The sequence below is a fragment of the Neomonachus schauinslandi genome, chromosome X, assembly GCF_002201575.2.
Source record: "Neomonachus schauinslandi chromosome X, ASM220157v2, whole genome shotgun sequence".
NCBI classification, from domain to species: domain Eukaryota; kingdom Metazoa; phylum Chordata; class Mammalia; order Carnivora; family Phocidae; genus Neomonachus; species Neomonachus schauinslandi.
Window position 1 is genome coordinate 25,597,252 of NC_058419.1, and position 23,407 is coordinate 25,620,658.

A 23,407-nucleotide genomic window follows, 5' to 3' on the forward strand; every position below is an offset into this window, starting at 1 on the left:
TTATGATTATTACGGTAATCTATTACAATATTTTTATGTAATCTTTTTCACTTAAAAGTAACTCTCCTGATGTTCCTTCTAATTAACTCCTAAATTTAAATTGGAAAATTTGAGCAACAAATTTCTAGGGAACTAGAAAACATGTTTTTTGTTTCTGTTTAAATCAACTTTATTTAAGTGTAATTACCATACAATAAGATGTACCCTAATTTTAGTGTGTACATTGATGAGTTTTGACAAATACATATTATATATATGTATATATAATCACCACCACTACTCAAGACTTAGGATGTTTTCATCACCACTTAAGACTGATCCTCTTTTGCCCCTTTCTAGTCAATTCTCCCTGTCCCCAGTCTCAGAGAATCACTGATCTGCTTTCTGTCACTATAAATTAGATTTGTCTTTTCCAGAATTTGATATTAGTGGTATCATACACTACTCTTTTGTTTATGACTTCTTTCCACTTAGAAGGAGGGTTTGTTGTTTGGTTTTTTTTCCATCTTTATTAAGATATAATTGACAAATAAAAATTGTTTACATTTAAGGTGTGCAACTTGATGTTTTGATATATAGATATATTGTGAAATAATTGCCACAAGCTGCTTATCATATCCATCACCTCACATAGTCACGATTTTATTTTATTTTATTGTGGTGAGAAAACTTAAAATCTACCCTCTAAGCAAATTTCAAGTATACAATACAGTATTTTTAACTATATTCACATTACTGTCCACTAGGTCTCTGGAATTTATTCATCTTTTATAACTGAAACTTTGTACCCTGTGACCAGTATTACCCATTTCCTCTTTCCCCTAGCTTCTGTCAACCACCATTCCACTTTCTGCTTCCATGAGTTTGACTATTTGAGATTCCACATATAAAAGTGAGATTATTCAGCATTTGTCTATCTGTGTCTGGCTTATTTCACCTAGCTGAAGCTCCTCCAGGTTCATCCATCTTGTTGCAAATGGCAGGAATTTCTTGTTTTTTTTAAGGCAGAATGACATTCCATTATGTGTGTGTGTACGTATACATACATATATAGTCATTTTCTTTATCCATTCATCTATCAACAAACACTTAAGATTGTTTCCATATCTTGCAATAATGTTAATAATGCTGTAATGAACATGGGAGTGCAGATATCTCTTTGTGATTCTGATTTCTTTACTTTGGATTTATACCCAGAAGTGGGATTACTGGATCATAAGGTAGTTCTGTTTTTACTATTTTGAGGAGCCCCCATACTATTTTCCATAGTGGCTGCACCAATTTGCATTCCCACCAGCAGTGCACAAGAGTTCCCTTTTTTCCACATCCTCGCCAACACTTGTTATCTCCTGTCTTTTTGATAATAGCCATCCTAACAGATGTGAGGTGATATCTCATTATAGTTTTGATTTACATTTTCCTGATGACTAGTGATGTTGAGCACCTTTTCATATACCTGTTGGCCATTTTTATGTCCTTGGAGACATTCAGGTCCTTTTCCCATTTTTCAGTCAGGTTGTTTTGTTTGTTTGTTTTGGTTTGGTTTGGTTTTGGTTTTGGCTTTTTGCTATTGAGTTGTGTGAGTTCCTCATATATTTTGGATATTAACTCTTTATCGGATAGATGATTTGCAAATATTTTCTCCCATTCCATAGTTTGCCTTTTCATTTTGTTGTGCTTCAGTCCTCACATGCCTCCAAGGTATATAAGTAAGTTGAGAATATTCAATCTAGACTTTAAGCAGACCTGTGTCTGAATCCCAGCTCTTCTTCCATTGACTATCATTTTACTTTTGGCAAGTTATTTAACCACCCTAAATCATTGCTTCCTCAATTCAGAGTTAATGAGAGTACTTTATGGATATGATTATTGCTAGGATTGAATGAGATAATGTTATGTAAAGTGCTTTTTACCACAGTGGCTGCCACATAGAAGGTTCCCACAAATGCTGGTCCTTTTCTTCTTTTCTTTGGTCCCCCCAACAATTAGCTTTATTCTCCAGTAAACTTTTATACCTCCTGTCCTTCCTCAGTCCAAACTATCCTATATACTACAGTCATAGCAATTTCCTAAAAATAACTTATAGATCTTGCTGTGCCCTGCCAAACAGTCTCCAGTGGCACCCTATTACCTACCTACTGGCTAAAGTTTTAACTTCTTAGCCCAATATTCAAGGCCCTTCACAATCTGACCCTAGCTATTTCCTCCCTATTGCTCTACATGAACTTTTTACTCAAGCTCAATTAGTAGACACTATTGCTTCTCTAATAGGTCGGAGGACTTGTTGTTTAAGGATAGGGAGGTTTGGGGCGCCTGGGTGGCTCAGCCGGTTAAGCATCTGCCTTTGGCTCAGGTCATGATCCCAGGGTCCTGAGATCGAGCCCCGCATCGGGCTCCCTGCTCCGCAGGAAGCCTGCTTCTCCCTCTCCCACTCCCCCTGCTCGTGTTCCCTCTCTCGCTGTGTCTCTCTCTGTCAAATAAATAAATAAAATCTTAAAAAAAAAAAAAAAGGATAGGGAGGTTTGGTATTGTGGGGAAGGCTGATGGGGGGATGATGGAGGTGCTGATAGCATTTCAGACAGAGGAGGGCAGGATCAGAGAAAACAACATTTCTTTTTCTGTCTGTTTCCCTTGCATTAAAATAGCCTTCCATGAAACAGCTCCAGATTATCTTAATTAGAAGTGCTTCTTTAAAAGACCCATAACTCTGCAAGATACCCTGGAAATGAAGACTATAGTGACCTTCTCCTCAATGAGTTTATCGCAAATAGAGGAAGTAGACATGAAAACAAATAATTTTTAAAATTGTAGTGATGGGATACTGCCTTTCTAGATGTATGTATGTGTGTGTATGTGTATTCTGTAAAAACATAGAAGGAAGAATAACAAATTGATATAGGTAATCATTCATTAAGGTAACATTTGAGTGTGAACTTGAGGTATGTAAAATTTCAAGGTGAACATTGAGCATTGAGTAATGGTAAGACAGGGAGGACATTTGAGACATAGGGAACAGAAGATGCAGAAGGATAGAGATGTGAAAGAGTTTGATGTGTTCAGGGAAACACAAAGTTTAATGAGGCTTCAGCATAAGACTGGTGTGGGGAGGAGTAGAAAACAATGAGAAATTGGGACGGCTGGGTGGCTCAGTCGTTAAGCGTCTGCCTTCGGCTCAGGTCATGATCCTGGGGTCCTGGGATCGAGCCCCATATCGGGCTCCCTGCTCAGCGGGAAGCCTGCTTCTCCCTCTCCCACTCTCCCTGCTTGTGTTCCCTCTCTCACTGTGTCTCTGTCAAATAAATAAATAAAATCTTTAAAAAAAAAAAAAAAGAAAAGAAAACAATGAGAAATGAGGCTCTGGGGTTAGATTGGAGCCAGTTTGTGGACTACATTACAACAATAACCAAATTATAATTTATTGAACACCTACTATGTGCTAGGCACTGTGTAAAGTCCTGTATATTAATTGCCTTTTTAAAAGATTTCTATCAACCATATGAGGTATAAGAAATATTATTATCCCCATTTTATAGATAAGGAAACTGAAACAGAGATTAAGTAATTGTCCAAGGTCACCAATTGGAAACGGCAGAGGCAGGACTCAAACCTAGGTCTGTGTGACCACAGAATCCGCAAACAGGAACAAATGAGGTAATGATGGTAGTGACGTGTATATAGAGCAGAGGGTGTAGACTCTGAGGCATCCTTTTAGGTAGAAAGTGTTAGTGTGGCTTGGTGACAGGTTTGGTGTTGAGAGATGAAGTAGAGTGAGGCATGGAGAATGACTCTAAGGTTTCTAACCTGGGACATATGGTTTGGGGGATATGGTAAACCCATTAGCAGGGATGAGGAATTTAGGAGGGAGAGGAGTGATAGGGGGCATTATGACTTCATAAACTTCAAGATCTTCCAGTGGACTGAAGGTAGTCACTAGACAGTTTTAAATACACATCGAGAGGCCAGGACTGGACATAATAGATCTGGAACCATCAGGATAATGGCAATAATAGGAGATTTAATCATGGATAAAATTGCTCAGGGGGAATGTGTAAAGGTTAAAAAAGAAGAGCATCAAGGATGGAATGCCTCCTTCCTTTGAGTTTTTTAAACATTTTCCTTGCTAAAATAGCATAAGCTTCATAGTGTTATGTAGGAGGTTTTTGTTTTTGTTGTTTTGTTTTGTTTTGTTTTAACCTCTCTGATGTCTTTTGGACTATCAGCTACTTGAGAAGGGAAACTTCCCTGGTTAATTTCTACAAGCAACTTCTAACCAGCATTTAGCAGAGATCCTTGTGCATAGTGTGAATTCATTATATTGGATTGTCCTGGAACATGGGATGGTGTTATGGGTGGGCCCCTGAGAAACCATGAAAGAGGGATTTTTGGGGCTGCCAGAGAGAGAGCCATGCAGGGGTAGCAGCAGTGGTGAGAAGTTATCTACTGCTCCTGTCTTACCAAGGCTTGAGCTATTTCCCTCATTCAAAGGTGGAAGTATTCTCAGGTGTGGCATTTGATAGAACTTAGTGGAGGCAGAGGAAGTCCTTCAACTAGAGCTTTCACATTCTAAAGAAAACTTCCCAATTGTAGTAAATGACAAACCGAGTTTTTATTTATTTTCAAATTTAGGAATAATATTTCAACTATGCATCACAATGCAACTGTTTAAATGAACTATTCTCTGATTATTCTGGGATTGTAGAAGACACAGGGCACCAAATAAAGCCGACAATTGTTATTTCGTTGTTGCTAAAAGACAAAATCGATACTTGATTACTCTGAATTAGTATATCCAGCCATGCAGATCTTTAACCTCAGATTAACTAAATGTAGGACCATGACCCAACCTACAACATAACATTTAGAAATAGAGAATTAACTGATGCAGAGCTTATTTATAAAGTGTGGAGTTGCATTGATGCCCAAGCTAGTTTTCTATCAGACTGTCTAAAATAGTTGTGTAATTGTAGCAAGCAGAATTTTTACTAATTGGCCTTTCTGTGATCCTTCCCCTTTTCCCTATCTTTACTCTCCATTTTGTAACACAGCTCACAAAGGAGATCTTCCTACCCCCAGTGGTACTTTTGCATCATAGTAAAGGTTGTTTCTTTTGTTCATATTCCAAATAGTTCTACAAATTGCCATTTCTCATATCTCGAAATATTCATTAAACCATTCAAAATGTAACAGTTATGCACTGCACACCTGCTGTGTGTCAGGTAGAATAGTGGCATACTAGGCCTTGGAGCTGTCGTGGTGAGGAAAACTGTCAAGGCGCCTATCTGTACATCGCCAGAACTGGGGGAGCAGGTCGGAAAAGGACTCCCCCTGAAAGGAAAGGCAACACAAATCTCCCTGGAGTAGATAAATGCAGTTGTTTGCAGCAGCAGTCCAGTGACGTGCGTGAAGGTGCAGCTGTTGAGGTGGGGGGTGTGTCTAAATGGCAGACAAGGAAATGTCCCCCGGAAGGCATCCATCTCAAAGGGAATTCATGGGAGATACCCTGCAGTATCACTAATTTCAGCCTGTGCTTTAGGAGATGTCATGGTGATGGAAGATTTTCCTGTCTGAGGAAATTTTGAAATAGGTGAGTTAGAGATCTGTGATTTCTCCATGTGTCCAAGGGACAGAGACTATGTGCGGTGGCTTTCAGTCCTTAGAAAAGCAGTCTCTAATTTAGTGTAGAATGTTTTGGGTTCCACCACAGTGAGCGTAAAACTATGTACTGAACTCTCTAGTTCCCCTTTCTTAGATTCTGTTCGCCCCAAATTGCCTTTGTATTGCCAAAAATAACTTCATCTATTTGTCCTGTGCTCACAAATGTGGCCACATGTGCAATCTAATTCAGTCATCAAACCAACCCTACAAGGTAGGTTTTATTCTGTGTCAAAGATTATGAAACTAAGGCCCATTGGAAATGCCCCCAGGAAAATATCAATCTTCACATAAAATGTAGGGAAATGAACAAATGTGGTGAATGTCTTGGAAATCGAGCCAACAGGATTATTTTTATTGATTTGGTGTGGAAGATAAGTAATATAGCTTCTTTATCATTGCTACTGACAGAGAAATTGAATTAGTTAAGGTTAGTCTATAGTTGCTGCTAGAAAGCAACTATTACTTCTTCAAACACATTGTTGTGTTTGGGTCTTCAACAACTAAAATAAAAACTTTCAGAAGGCTTTTCCTTTTTTTTTCTTTCTAGTTATTTGATCCTTGAGGTAGCTATAGATTAAGTCATCCAATTATGAATATTCTGTTTGCTGATATTAAGTACTGGGTTAGTAATGTAAAACTTTTTTTTAATGTGAGGAAATTGGTTGTTTCCTTTAGTAGATCAGGAGATATGGTTGGGGATGGAAGGAGTTGGACCTTTCAAATGGGAGAAGACACTCTTACTAATGAAGAGTAGACTCCAGCTATACAGCGACAGAGGGATCTAAGGAGGTCCAAAACTTTGTGAAGGACATTTGACAATATATTAAATAAGGATGGAGTTAGAGATAGATCTCAGTTTTCCTAGGTTTTTGAAATCAGTGATGTGCTACGTGTGAATCCCCTACCTTTCACAGAGTTGTTCATCTTAAGGAAAAGTTTTGGAAATAACTGGGAAAGAGGAATTGAACTCAGATTTGTACACCTCCTAGAGTGTGCCAGGAACTGTGGTGAGATTTTTCTGAATGGTATCTCATCCACTTTCCACAAAAACATTGGGAAGAAGTATTAAGCCCTTTTCACAGATGAAAAGATGCCCAAACTTAAAAAGGAAGTAACTTACTCAAAGGACAAAGCTGGTAGTTGCCCGATTCAAGATTCAAACTCAGGTGACTCCACAGCCTACCTTTTCTTTGCACTACAGACTTAATGGTGACATGAATGAACTGCCTTAATTAAAACTGCCAATTTATTTGTATTTTTAAAATGTGTATCATAACCAAGCTTCTGACTGTAGTTAAATTTTAATTTTACATTAGGCAAGCAAGTCTGACCTCCCTAATTGTGGAAATCAGATGGTTGAGTTATGGAAAGATGTTTCAGTGGACTGCTTTATATGGTACCTCATTTTGCTGTCAGGTTTAGGAGAGCAATCCCCCTTAATTAATATCATGGTTGGGGGCTATTTGATTAGCTTCTGCTTTCTGTCAAAATCTAAAGGGTTATAATGAAAACAGAGCCCTAAAAGTGTGAAAAAAATCACACTTTGGGTCAAAGAGAACTCCAAACACTACCCAGCTTGGGAACCAAGGTACCTGATTATGTACCATGCTACCATTAAGACCTACGGTGTTAGCTCCAAATGAGAACAAAATGGGACCAGAAATGTTTACAGCTTTCATGATGAATTTCTAATATTGAAACCAAATTAACTCAGGGTACCATTTTATAGTATCTATATCAAAAAGAAAATTACTAGAGCTGGGAGAATTTAGGAAAAGCCAATAAGAACTGAAAAATCTTTATAATTGGATTTTTAAAATTAAGAGTACATAAATTCAACATAAACACCTACCTTTTGCATTACAGTTGTAAAATTTTTGATTACAAAGGAAAATGCATTTTAATGTCAAGTCTGCTACCTCAGTGAGAATAATGATTGAGAGTCAAAATGTGGGATTTAAAAATAATTTCAAATTACAATTATTTTTATCATGGACATTTGTTAATGTGTTTCTTATACTTCAGCAGAATTTATTTCAGCAGAATTTTCCTTACTATTTTGGCTTAAGTTTCCATCTCCAGGACATAATCTTGCAAGATCACCTCTCACCCTTATCTCTTGGTGGCTAGATACTGAGACAGGACATTATGAACTTGATCTGACAACTTAATAAGATGTAATAGGACCTGAAATTGGGGCATTGCCTTCTCAACTGAGAAGTTCTAGATAGGCACAGAATCTTTTCAAGGATATGTCTAACTAAATTCCATTTAAGACTTCCCTTTAAAGCATTAAATGTCTTTTCCTGTTTCAAACTAGAATGTGATCATTTGGAATATTGGCGAGGAACAAGTCATTAACGAAAACTCCAATGAAGACAATTGGCTTTGGGTTTGATTTTCCTGTTTTTGTGGTTAGCTTAGCACCAGATGGTGCCCTAGTGAGTTCTGTATAAATAATACAATCATAGGGTTGAGTGATTCTCTACCAGTCACGGACTCAAGCAGAAAATAGCACTTGTCTTTCCACACAAGCCCATGTAGATTCTCTTATTGCTGAATTGTTCTTATGCAGCTCTAACCTTAAATTGTTGTTATGGTTGGTGTTTTTTTTTTTTTTTTCTATTTCTTTATTGGGCAAGCAAGCAGCCAAATCCTCACTGGGACCCAGAGGGAAAAGGCTACTGATTTGAGGCTCTTTAGCTCATATATCCATCCATGGCAGAGAGGAGGAGAGGCAAAGAAGCAAATTACTCTCTCTCTTGTTCCTGAAAGGGAAGCATGGCCCCAACACTCCCTTGACAGTTGGTGCACATTAGGGGGTGATGGAACTGGCTTTGCTTACAGAAGCCCTGTGGCAACCCCTTACAGGCTTTCAAGGTCCAGCTCAAGTGCCAACTTCAGCCCATGATGCTCAGTGATCTTTCCTCTTTCTCTGAGTTTATATGACAGTTATGGTTCGCACCTCAAGATCTAGCTCTTCATTATGTACTATTTGGTATTATACTTGCCCTGCACCTCTGCCTTTGGATGTAAGTCTTGTCTCACCTATGGGATTCTAAGCTCAAATCTATTTTCTTACAATCTGAACTACTTAAGACAGAATTGGGCATTTAATAACTGTTGTTGACTTGATAATACATGTGTGGGTCACAGCTCCCACACATTGGAGCACAGTTTTAATGGTTAGTACCCCATTCAGGGAACAGAGTTCATTCATTATGGCACAAAGGATTCTAGTTTCTTAAGAGAGATAAAGAAAAAATGCAAAGCCTCCCCCGTTCTTCCTTTTCTCTTTATTGTCCAGAAAACTTGACCCATATAGTAGCAAACCACGGAAGAGGTGATGAAGCACGTTAGGGGAAAATAAGCAGAATCACTAAGAACATTTTTTCTTTTGAAATCTTCCTGTATTTTAACTTTGGAAGCACAAATAACCATATAATGTATCCAGCCTTCACATAGACCTGCAATAAAATTGACCCATTCAAGTGTCTTTCTGAGTGAGTTTGGGGCACCATTTCCTAGTGATTGTTACTTCCTATGTATTACTTGTTTTGTGTGACCTCACATAAGGTCATTAGGCTATTCAGATCAGGCTATTTAAGCCAGTCATTTATTAAATATATTCAAATGACTCATTTCACATATTTTCCAAAATATTTTATGGTGTGCAGCAGAGTTCTCAAAGTGTGTCCTGTAGAATATTAGTATTCCATAAGTTATGAATAGATGCTCCTTGAAAACAAATTGGTTGGTTGTTAAGAGAAGTGTTATATTTTCTATTTGCCTCTTGGAGCATCACATTGCATATTAAAGGCCTCAAGGAGTCCTGCAGCAAAAAGATTTGTTTAATTTGTTTAACTTGGCGTTTAGCAAGCGTATTTGACCTTAAGAATAGAAATAATATTTAGTGAGTATTCTGTGCCAGGTATACATAGGTTACCAAATTTTTGCAATAAGACTCTAAATTAGGTATTATTATCTATATTTAGAGATGGGGAACTTAGGTTCCACTATGTTTTTTTAAAAAAGATTTTATTTATTTATTTGAGAGATTGAGAGAGAGAGAGAGCATGAGAGAGAAAGAGATCATGAGTAGGGGAGAGGGGTAGAGGGAGAAGCAGGCTCCCCGCTGAGCAGGGAGCCTGATGTAGGGCTCTATCCCAGGACCCTGGGATCATGAGCTGAGCCGAAGGCAGACGCTTAACTGACGGAGCCACCCAGGCACCCAGGTTCCACTATGTTAAAGGGTTTGTTCCATGTCATACAGTGACAGAATCTCGTATAGAGAGTTCTCACATTGACTCTGTCACCAATTTTGAACAAGTATGTCAATCTTAATTTCCTTATCTGTGAGTCACATTAAAAAAATAATATTGGTTTGAAGATGAAAGGAGTTGAATTTATATTACAATATTTTGAAGAAAAAAAAAGCACCACACAAGTAGCATTTGTACCTTACAAAAATAGAAGGAGGAGGAAGAGGGCAACAATTAGTCCCAGGAAACAACATGTTCACTCATAATGTATAATGCTAAGTGCTAGACTTTTAAGAGCAAAATCAAACAAACAAAAAAATAGTTGTAGCTGCCCCGAATGCTCACCAGAACACATACGTTGTCATTTGTAAGTACTGTGTATTTCAGGTGTAGTCAGACTCTGAGACTCCTGGATTGATCAAATTGGGTAGTATGGCATTAAGGCCCCCAGTGGCCCTGTTGAAAAATGTTAAGACTAGAAATACGTTATGAATAGATATTGCAGCTTTGATCCTTCACTGCAACTTTCCTTGCTTCTATGGCTATAAGCCAGAACCTGAGCTTCTTTCAATTTATTTTTGTGTCATTCATTAAAGAGGCATTACATAAACCACTTGTGGCTCTGCCTCTTCACTCCACCAGGTCCACCAGATGGTATCTGATTCTTAGGACTCCGTTGACTCAACTTGTCAAATTCACCATATGTAGCAAACCCATTTGTGCTTGCCCCTTGCAAGCTTAGTTTTGAGTATTTTGATGTAGATACGTTTTCCCCTTGATTTTTTAGTCTTTATAACATTGTTCTATGGGTAAATCCATAAAGAAAGAAATAACACAGTATTTAATGTAATACACAGTTCCATTTCTCTCTAAACTTATTCTTCTTACTAACCTGAATGTGGCAATGGGTCTATGACAAAGAGGAAGAGGACTACTAATTAGATGTCCACCTTGCCAAATTGGGTACTGATTTCCTCATTACCTAAGTTGAACTGAATCCCGTTTTCAGTCTAGAAATAATTACCAAGGCAGTGCACAACTGAACTGGGGCAGACTTCATTTTGCATTCTGCCTCCCTGAACTATCATTAGCTGATATCATAAATATTGATATATAGTATAATACTCCACCAAGTTTATTAAAGGAATAATTTAGAGGTCCATAGTGGTTTTATCATCCAGGGTTCTACCATTCTCAAAAGTGTGGTGAGTGTTTCCGTGGTTTTCCTACATTTTATATTTATGAGTTGTTTATGGCTCTGACATTATTTTATGCCAGAATTCATTAACCTTTAAAAAGTTTCTGATATGCTTAGGCACTCTTGTCACCTCTGGTTTCTAGATACACAAAATGCATCCTAAAAAGAGGAGGTAGAACTGATGGCATTCAGATTCACTGGAAGCTGCTTTCTTTGACCACTTGGTCTCTGAGGTGTATGCTGCATGTACTGGAGAGGGCAGAACTGCCTTTGATGTGATGACATGACAGTTCCTTTGTTAGAGCCCCAAATTACAAGCTTCATTTTCTGAGAACTGTGATTTCTGGAAAGGTGCACATCCATATCTTTACTGCAAAGAATAGAAGAGAAATAATATTACTCTTTAAAGAATGGTTTCAAAATATTAAAAAGGGTAATTACCACGGAATCTGTGCATAGCCTTAATGAGCTTGTATTCTAACAAAAGCATTGCTCTGAAGGCAACTCCATGAGCAGATGAATGCTACTGTCTAGGGTCTGTCTGCTCAATACAGCTTATGGGCCTGAATGGGAGGGACAGTAAAAAACAAATGGACACACATAAAAACAAGCACCTCTTCCACTTCTTTCTAAACCCTCTGGTCTTTATGCAGCTCAAAAGATGAAGCAAGTATCAGAAGTACTTCTTAACACGTGTTAAGCAGCGAGCCTTCTGCAGGCTAAGCAGTGACTTAGGAAGGACTGAGGCTGAAGTTAGGTCTTTTTTTTTTTTTTTTTACATTGATTCTGGCCTGAAATAAGTGTTCGTGTCCTTGAAATAATTTGCTGGTGGTGGTTTGTTCATTATTTTCTTTATATATTAAATAGAAAGTCCTTTGGTCTCCTTCAAGTTCTGGACGGGCTAATTAGCCATTTTGTAAACCAATATAGTACAGTATATTTCGTCTGGATAAATTAATTTATAGTCTTGCATTGAAATGTAATTAAAATGTTGTTGCAACTAGTTTTTAGTCCCTAATCAGCAATTGCTGTTACTCTGTACATGAGTTGGATGGTAAATTTCATTAGCTTGTTTTCCTGGGCAAAAGATAGTGTCTAATCAGAGTCTCTGATCCACAGAGCTGCAGAACAAACCCTTGACTTGAGCTTGCTAAGCAAAATTTGTTTATGCCCTGTTTTAAAGCTATAGGGATGAAGATGCTCCCTTTTGTTTTGATAATGTATTTTTCACTTCCTTGACGTTATCTATATGCTTGATAATACCTGCCTTATGAACTTGAAAAAATAAGGCTATTTTTTGCTACAATTTAAGCCAATATTCACTTATTTTGTTCTTCCTTCATAAATGCCAAGTACAAGTGCAATCAATTCATCAGTTCGTCTGCCAATGCTATTGAAAAGTAAATTTCAACATTGAAGCTTATCCATTCACTCCATTTATTCTGTCACTCAACAAACATTTATGTGTGACTACACTGTTCAAGGTAGTCTGCTAAATAGACCCTATGATGTTTTTTTTTGCAAACATAACGAGACAATTTAAGTTTAAAATTTGACGTTAGTCAAATTAAAATTTTAAAATACCAGATTTTTAGCAGAATGAGGCCAAATTGGTGACAGTATTTATCAGTAAGCATACTGTATCTTCATGACTTTAATACTTAGTACCTAATTGTGTAAAGAGCAAAGTATTTGCTGAATTAGTGATTTTTTTGGAAATTTAAATTGCTTGACTAGTAGTCCTTTAAGAAAACACTGACAGACTTTTCTGTAATGGTCTGTGCAATCATGTGATTCCACATCGCTAAACTTTTTTTCTTGGGAACGCACATTCTCTCAGGATCAAAATAAGAAATACTGTACTATGTTTGCGTTACAGACCTCAATTTTAACACATTTAGTAAATTCAGTTGAATGAATTAAAAATCAGTGGGGCTTTTGGGTTGTAGAAGGTTATTTAGAATTTTTGGTAATGCCTTAGGTGAGAGTTTTTGAAATGCCAGCGTTGCTTTTCAACATTGCTTGAATTTATAGAAATGAGGTTTTGTGATTGTTTCTACAAACACACACACACACACACACACACACACACACACACACACACACACACCCCAATTGATACCACAGTTGAAAAAAGAAGGTTGGGTCTAAGGGCACCTGGCTGGCTCAGTCAGTGGAGCATGTGACTCTTGATCTCGGGGTTGTGAGTTCAAGTCCCACACTGGGTGTAGAGATTACTTAAAAATAAACTCCTTTTTTTAAAAAAGAAGGTTGGGTCTAGTCAGAACTAGTAGACACAACATAGTTAATGAATCCATTTGTCTAATTCAAAGTATACCTTCCTGATTGTTAGGGATAGGCCAGCAAATTATCCTGAAAGGGGTAAATTCAGAGCAGAAAACAGCCTCTCACTGAAAGGTATTCTCAGGCTTCAGATCACAACTCTCACTCAGTACCAGAAACCCAGTCTTCAGTAGGTGGGTCCAGATTCATAGCCAACTTTCTAACATGAGGGTAGTAGGGTGGTGGTGGTTGGTGAGTGCGGAGGCTAGCCAGGCCTGGAGCTCAGGGCTGCACTTTCCTGTGGTGGCTGAGCACACAAAACAGGACGCCACTCTTTGACCAGCTTCTCTGTGTCCTACCAGCCTCTTGTTTTCAAATTGCTATCTCTAACATCTTTTCACCAAAGATTTAATCATCCTTCTGCCAATATTTTATCATTAAAATAGTTGAAAAGACAGCTCCCATGAAGCATGTGCTTGTTGGAGGGATTGTTTTTCCCATCACTCTGCTGTTGTGGGAGTTCTCTAGAGAAGTTGCCCTCACTAGATAGATGCTCTACTCCAGGTGTCATAGGCCATTAGGGCTATTTATTAGGTTCAGTTAATCAAGTAGCATGGACTCCCAAGGGTAGGAGGAAACCTTATGATCACTGAGGCCAGTATTCATCCGATGTTTGGATCTCTTTTTTTTTAAATTTTTTATTGTTATGTTAATCACCATACATTACATCATTAGTTTTAGATGTAGTGTTCCATGATTCATTGTTTGTGCATAACACCCAGTGCTCCATGCAGAACGTGCCCTCTTTAATACCCATCACCAGGCTAACCCATCCTCCCAAATCCCTCCCCTCTAGAACCCTCAGTTTGTTTTTCAGAGTCCATCGTCTCTCATGGTTCATCTCCCCCTCCGATTTCCCCCCCTTCATTCTTCCCCTTCTGCTATCTTCTTTTTTTTTTTCTTAACATATATTGCATTATTTGTTTCAGAGTTACAGATCTGTGATTCAACAGTCTTGCACAATTCACAGCGCTCACCATAGCACATACCCTCCCCAGTGTCTATCACCCAGCCACCCCATCCCTCCCACCCCACCCCCCACTCCAGCAACCCTCAGTTTGTTTCCTGAGATTAAGAATTCCTCATATCAGTGAGATCATATGATACATGTCTTTCTTTGATTGACTTATTTCGCTCAGCATAATACCCTCCAGTTCCATCCACATCATTGCAAATGGCAAGATTTCATTCCTTTTGATGGCTGCATAATATTCCATGGTATATATATACCACATCTTCTTTATCCATTCATCTGTCGATGGACATCTTGGCTCTTTCCACAGTTTGGCTATTGTGGACATTGCTGCTATAAACATCGGGGTGCACGTACCCCTTCGGATCCCTACATTTGTATCTTTGGGGTAAATACCCAGTAGTGCAATGGCTGGATCGTATGGTAGCTCTATTTTCAACTTTTTGAGGAACCTCCATACAATTTTCCAGAGTGGCTGCACCAGCTTGCATTCCCACCAACAGTGTAGGAGGGTTCCCCTTTCTCCGCATCCCCGCCAACATCTGTCATTTCCTGACTTGTTAATTTTAGCCATTCTGACTGGTGTGAGGTGGTACCTCATTGAGGTTTTGATTTGGATTTCCCTGATGCCGAGCGATGTTGAGCACTTTTTCATGTGTCTGTTGGCCATTTGGATGTCTTCTTTGGAAAAATGTCTGTTCATGTCTTCTGCCCATTTCTTGATTGGATTCTTTGTTCTTTGGGTGTTGAGTTTGATGAGTTCTTTATAGATTTTGGATACTAGCCCTTTATCTGATATGTCATTTGCAAATATCTTCTCCCATTCTGTCGGTTGTCTTTTGGTTTTGTTGACTGTTTCCTTTGCTTTGCAAAAGCTTTTTATCTTGATCTCTTTTAAAGAGTCTCACAACGATATAAGTCAATCAGAGAAAGACATGTATCATATGACCTCACTGATATGAAGAATTCTTAATCTCAGGAAACAAACAGGGTTGCTGGAGTGGTGGGGGGTGGGAGGGATGGGGTGGCTGGGTGATAGACATTGGGGAGGGTATGTGCTATGGTGAGCACTGTGAATTGTGTGAGACTGTTGAATCGCAGACCTGTACCCCTGAAACAAATAATGCATTATATGTTAAAAAAAAAAAAAGGAGAAGATAACAGGAGGGGAAGAATGAAGGGGGGAAATCGGAGGGGGAGACGAACCATGAGAGACGATGGACTCTGAGAAACAAACTGAGGATTCTACAGGGGAGGGGGTGGGAGGATGGGTTAGCCTGGTGATGGGTATTAAAGAGGGCACGTAGTGAATGGAGCACTGGGTGTTATACGCAAACAATGAATCATGGAACACTACGTCAAAAACTAATGATGTAATGTATGGTGATTAACATAATTAAAAAAATCTGTTAAAGAGTCTCACAAGTAACTGCCTCCTGAGATAACCTTTATTCAGTGTTTCTGCAGGAGTGTTTTCTTTAATGCCAGTCCCAAGAGGTACTTTACAAAAAGAAGTGCTCCATAGTCAGATAAGTTTGAGAAACAATAGTTACTTACCATGTAGGCTCTGAGTATATTCCTACAGAAAATAGACTTGTTTAAATTAACCTGGAGTTTCCCTCAGCTGATTTTGTCATGAAACCTCTTTCTCCCACATAACACGTTTTAATATCCCATTCCACAGAAAACGCTTCAGTATATGTCTTTTCAGATAATACATATTTATTAAAACAACTTAAAATTGCACTATTTGGACTCCTATCAAGTTGACCTTTGACTCCTTGAGTCTTCTTCTTAATACAACTTGCTGTTTAGCCACATCTTCTTCATGTTTTACTGTGCTTGCTTTTTGAACTCAAGTGTTGGTCTTTTTTTGACATTTCATCTTATTGAATCCAGCTCACCACTCCAGCTTGCCTTTTTGGATCCCGGTTATGTCACCCTGCACATTCATCAACACTCAAATCTGTGCCAGCCACTGATGTCAGGAGCATACCCTCTACATCTTTATTCAGTTTGTTGATTAGAAATGATAAACAGGACTGGGCAAGGTTGAGATCATTCCATAAACCATCACCCTGTGGTTCTGATCAGTAATTTCCCTAATTAGCAAAAAATCCTTCAGAAGAGAGGTTCCTTCTTTTTATAATTTTTTTATTATGTTAGTCATCATTAGTTTTTGATGTAGTGGTCCATGATTCATTGTTTGCATATAATACCGAGTGCTCATCACAACACGTGCCCTCCTTAGTACCCATCACCGGGCTCACCCATCACCCTACCCCCCTCCCCTCTAAAACCCTCGGTTTGATTCCCGGAGTCCATAGTCTCTCATGGTTCGTCTCCCACTCTGATTTCCCTCCCTTCATTTTTCCCTTCCTTCTCCTAATGTCCTCCATGCTATTCCTTATGTTCCACAAATAAGTGAAACCATATGATAAGTGTCTTTCTCTATTTGACTTACATCACTTAGCATAATCCCCTCCTGTTCCATCCATGTTGATGCAAAAGTTGGGTATTCATCCTTTCTGATGGCTGAGTAATATTCCATTGTATATATGGACCACATCTTCTTTATCCATTCATCTGTTAAAGGGCATTTCGGCTCTTTCCAGTTTGGCTGTTGTGGACATTGCTACTATGAACTTTGGGGTGCATATGGCCCTTCTTTTCACTACATCTGTATCTTGGGGGTAAATTCACAGTAGTGCAATTGCTGAGTCATAGGGTAGAAGAGAGGTTCCTAATGGCTGGTGCCTCTAGTCTTTGCCATTTGTAAACCTATTTTCTCCTACGTGTAGTTCCCTAAATTTTTTCTGATGCAAAACTGGTAATAATTTTGTTTCTAAATATAGTGGTTCATCAACTCTTCATAAAACTGATGAAACCTCTTTTGAAGAAGTAATTTTGATCAAAATCTCACTTTATATTTTGCAGAAAATATTTTTGGGGTGCCTTATAACACCCATGGTGTCTTTCTGGTGCCTTGATAATTTAGTTTGTGTGGTTTTTAGTATATCTGCATTGTAATTTCCTATCTGGAAGAATAGTCTCTTGAAATTGTATACACTAATTAGTGTAGTTTGTAAAATAATAGATACTTTTCAATGTGTGGGAGGTAAGGCTTTCAAATGCAGCATTTTAATATAATTGCTGTTTAAACATCATTTCACTTAAAAGATATGTATTCATTAATTTTTCTTATAACTGCATGTTTGGGGTGATCTATTGTTAATTAATCTCTACACAAAGCAGAAAAAATCCAATGTATTTCCTAAACTTTCCCCAAACATCTTATTTTCCCCTGACACATCCTATTTTTAACGTAGTTTATTTGTGCGTATATTTGCAAAGGTTTAGTCCCAACTCTTTATTTCCACTAAATAGAATCCTGGAGAAAAATTTTTACTTTGTTTGCAAATCACTAGGGTAGTATTACTGAGATTTTGAATTTGCTTTTTTATAACAGAGCATCATTAGATTTTCATTGTTAAGGTCAATTTAGAAAGGAGTATGTCAGAGTCGGAGAAAGGTCAAGTTCTGAGACTGTAAAGACATGAGTTCATAATTGATAGCATGCCACTTTCTAGCTGAGATACCCTAAATAAGTTACTTAGTGTGTCTACACCTCAGCCCCTCATTTGTAAAATGGAGATGAGGATGATGATGGATTACGTACCTCACAGGATTGCTTTGAAGATTACAGGAGGAGCATTCAGATAAAGCACTTATTACATTGCCTCACACACATTGAGAAGTAGATAAATGATTATCAATCTCTTAAGTTTTATCTATAAGCAAAACCTTTAAAATGTCCAGGAAAAGTTGGCATGTTGTAAGTAAAACTTTTATTTGCATAGAGCTCTGGCAATCAAAATGGTTATATTTCTCAAAAGTCTTCAAGTCTCATGATGACTATGGGCTATGAGTTACATTATCTGACTCATAGTCATACAACATAGCAGTATATTTGGAATTCAGACTGTTCCAGACAATCTGTTTTATATAGCCACCGTCCAGTAGGACTCAAGACATATCTCTGTCATGGCACTTAGCAGAGTGCACTGAAATGTAGATTGTAAGTAGGATAATAGGGTCTACTGCCCTTGCATGGCTCAGACAGGGCCCAGGCAGTCTGAAGGGAGAACAAAACAAAACAGTCCCTTTACATTGCACATCTGACTATTCTGAATTGTTAAAGTAGAAATAGGCCTCTTTAAGATCATTTAGGTTTAGGATGTGGTTCTGGATATTTTATTTCTCTATCAAAGCCAGCTAATTTGATTAAAATTCTCTCTATTTTTCATTTCTTAGGAACAGCCTAAATTACAAAAATAGAGCAGGTGGTACTGTGGCTTGGAGTAAAATGTCTTTGGGTGGAGTACACCACTATGTAATATTAAAAGGGCAATGAGATTTAATGACCACCAATCCCATGTAGGGACACAGAAGAAGAGACAATCAGCAGCCCAAGTTCTCTGGAGAGAAGGACCCAGAGAACAAATCTAATAGATGATAACAGGCAGTCAGCAGGGTCTCAAGGATGCTTGTGCAATTTCTTTTTTGCACGAGGATGCCCTACTGAGGGGACATGAGTTTGGGCTGAAATCGTAGCCTGCACTCCACTCACCGTGGGCCCTTTGTAGTTCTACCTGAAGATGGCACCTTGTTGGAATTCTTCCAACCAGAGGGGGTGTTTTGTTCTATTTTGCACAGAGGTTCCTCCCAAAGAGTACAGACCTGACAACCAGTCACCACTCAGCCTTTGTTTCTATTCCTGTATGCCTTCTGACTGTACCTTGAAGGGACAAAACCCTTTCATGCAGAATTGTCATATGGTAGGGGCTGAGAAGACATCACCTGGTCCCACTCAGAACGATACTCTTGGTTCCTGTGATACTGTGATTATTAATAAAAATATATATTTAGTCATTCAGGTGACCAAGTCTTTCAAATGCAGCATTTTAATGTAATTGCTGTTTAAACATCATTTCATTTAAAAGACATGTATTCATTAATTTTTCTTATAACGCCATGTCTGGGGTGGTCCTTTGTTAATTAATCTCCACACAAAGCAAAAAAAAAAAAAAAAAAAAGAAAGAAAAAATCCAATGTATTTCACAAACTTGCCCCAAACATCCTATTTTTAATGTAGCTTATTTATATTTATGTGAGTATATTTGCAAAAGTTTAGCCCCAACTATATTTCCACTAAATTGAATCTTATAACTTTTCAGATAACCAAAAATATATTTCTCATCTATTTGGTTTTCATCCTAGGTTTCCTAGCTCACAGCTCCCAAAACCCTTGGAATTTCCTCAATATTGAGAGTGATAATGGTGTCTTTTGTATGTTAATGACATGACCTTCAGAAAACCCTGTGTCTGGTTGCCAGGGGAGCCAACCATGTGATTAGAGGGTTGAAACTTTCAGTACCCCCACCCCCAACCTCCAGGAAGGGGAAAGGGGCTTAAGGTTGAATCAATTGCCAGTGGCCAATGATTTAATCAATTGTGACTATGTACGGAGTCCTCCATAAAAACCCAAAAGGACAGGGTTCAGAGAGCTTCCAGGTTGGTACATGAATGAAGGTTCTAGGGGAGTAGTGCACCTGGAGGACTTGGAAGCTTCTCACCCTTTTCCCTTCCCCTGCCCTGTGCATCTCTTCTATCTTGCTGTTCCTGAGTTATATCCTTTTATGATAAACCAATGATCTAGTAAGTAAAATGTTTCTCTTGAGTTCTGTGAGCCACTCTAGCAAATTAACTGAACCTGAGGAGGAGGTCTTGGGAACCTCTAATTTATAGCCAGTTGGTCAGAACTAAAGGTAACAACCTGGGCTTGTGAATGGTGTCTGAAGGGTGGGGGGGGGGGGCAGTCCTATGGGACTGAGTCCTCAACCTGTGGAATCTGATGCTATCTCTGGATAGATAGTGTCAGGATTGAGCTGAATCATAGGACACCGAGCTGGTGTCCCTGGGATTGCTTGTTGGTGTGCAGATGCCCCCTCCCTGCCCCAGGTTGGGAATTGAACCTCACAATACCAGAAGAGTTCCACAATATCTCTAGAAACAATACAAGGATCCACTTAGTGATATAATGAAAGAACTGAGACTTTGTAGTAAGAAATAAGAAAGCCCAGGATTTTAATCCTAATTTCAACACTTACTGGCTCTGTGACCTTGATAAAGTTAATGAAAAATATGGGATATACATCATCAGATTGACTCTGTAATATTTTAAATGGTCACATATGCTGTGGATTTTCTTAGATTTGAATGAAACTTGGTTTATGAGCAGAAAGAAATGAATGACTTTTGAGACAAAGAAATGACTCTTCACTATTTTAAAGAAAAATAGTCATCCTGCCTACAATATTTACTCTAGGTAAAAATCTCCTCTGGTCCTTGTGGACTGATAGAATATATGTATGATTCTTAAAATTTTGTGAATTCTCAAAATCAGAGAACCATCTCTACTCTAATGAATGTCTCTGGGATTTAGAGGAAGTGACTCTTCTTCCTGTAATCTGGCCCACTTGGGTTTGAGCTGTAGAGGGGAAATGCCCTACACCACTACATTTTGAATAGCTTTAAATTTGAGAGCAGCAAACCAGATCACAGAAGTCAGTCATTGTAATATCCACTTTGCCAGCCTTACAAGTGTATTTCAGAAATTGCTATGTGGCTTACAAGAATCCTATTCTGCTAACAAAGTTTTTTTTTCTTTAATTTCCCAAGTAGAAAGTTCTGTGGTGAAGGGCTCATTGCACATAGAATACACTTATCAGCAATAATATTCCAAGGTTGTTATATACACAGGCGTGGGAAAAACCAGCTGGAGGTTCTAGGTAGCTTTCATTGATAGAATTTGCAGTGTATATAGATTCTGCAATTGCTACTCAGGCATAAGTTGTTTAGCAGGAATCCTGTAGTGTAAACTAAGAAATACATAAATACAAAATTAAACTCTGGTAATATCCTTATAACTCTTACTAGTTCCAGGAATATGGGAAGAAGTTCTCCAGAAAATGATTTCCTTTCATGTAAATACTTTGAGTGAACAACACTGAATCGTAGAGAATATTCTGTGTATTGTTTACTAGTCACTTTTATAATTTGATCTGTGGTTCACATACTTAATTCTGTTCCATATCTATACCTTGTTATTTTCTGGTGGTACTTGGGCCAGAATCCACATTAATTTTTGGTTACTCAGGTTCACAAATTCCTATTTCTCTAGAGCACTTTACTTTCATATTACACATAGAATTAAGTTCTATCTAAAAATTGGTTTTTCTAGCATCTGTGTTCCTTGAAATCACATCTGCTGTTGGATTTCACTTCCTGAACAATACTGTTCATGGAGGACAGGACTTCATGTCTTCCTCCCTCCCAGTAGATGATTAGGCCTAATTTCACCAAGAAAATATAGGTTATCAAACATGAACCCCCTCAACTTTCCTCATCTCTATCTTCAAAATATTGTCAAGCATCTTTTTCTCTTTCGCTCTTATTTTTGAGTAACAAGCCTGTTTTGCCAATATTTTTTCATATGTCCTTTCACTTTCTACTTTCTTGCTGCAAATCCTATAATGCAGGCTGTCATCATTTGTCATCTTCTAACTATCATTGTCTCCAGTCCTGTCCTCCAACCTGCCAATCCAGTCTCCACTCCTTTTAATGTGTTTTTGGTTTTTTATTCTTGCTTTCATTGACTACATTTTTGGGAGAAATGTTAAATTAGTTCTACAACTCTTCTTTGGCTTCTATAAAGTCTACAAAGCTTTAATGGCAGAGTGGTATTGGGAAAAATAATAATCTTATAATGCATAAAACTCTTAGTCAAGTTTAATATGACCTTTCCTTTTCCTTTTCTTGATTGAATATCTTCCTTCTGTTGGGATCCTTAGATTGACAAGCTAGTTAAGCAAGAAATGTGTTTGGTAGATTGTTTGTGTTGTCACATTCTAGAGAGTTTTGCTTTGATGTGTGCTTTGATTAAAAGAAATTTATATACAAGAGAGTGGGGCATAATTTCAGCAGTTGGTAGGGACTACTGGGAAGTTTTTTTTCTACTTTCATGTGGATATCTTTCTATTCAAAATATCACATTGGCAGGGGCGCCTGGGTGGCTCAGTCGTTAAGCGTCTGCCTTTGGCTCAGGTCATGATCCCAGGGTCCTGGGATAGAGCCCCACATCGGGCTCCCTGCTCCGCGGGAAGCCTGCTTCTCCCTCTCCTACTCCCCCTGCTTGTGTTCCCTCTCTCGCTGTGTCTCTCTCTGTCAAATAAATAAAATCTTTAAAAAAAAAAGGCTAGAAAGAAAATATTTTAAAAATATCACATTGGCAGATACTGGTATAAGTCTACTCCTAGCAAAAAAAAAAAAAAAAAGTTGTAACCATCCATTGTCTTAATTACCACAAAATCATGCAAAGGAAACACTTCCTCTTCTGTATTATTTTGGTTTAGATGTTTGGTTCCCTAGCTGATAGATTTGGATCTCATGAAACTCTATTGTGAATGAACATTGGGCTACCCCTTCTGATCCCTAAATGGCCTTCTTGAAGGCAGGTTTCTGACTACCTGTCATTATAAGCCCCCATGGATCAATTCTCCTGACACCCTGGTGTCATTTGCTTGACCCACTCAATCTACCTGGTCTCCTGTTAGTTGACTGTACTACAGTTTAAAGTTTCCAAACTTCACTGAGCCCTCAGCATTTCTTTTATAAGAATCTTTTTATCCCTCCACAGTAAACTTCTTTTTCCATTCCACTCAATAACTGTCTCTAGCCATGTCTTCCTCCCTCCCAGTAGATGATTAGGCCTAATTTCACCAAGAAAATATAGGTTATCAAACATGAACCCCCTCAACTATCCTCATCTCTGTCTTCAAAATATTGTCAAGCATCTTTTTCTCTTTCCCTCTTATTTTTGAGTAACAAGCCTGTTTTGCCAATATTTTTTCATAT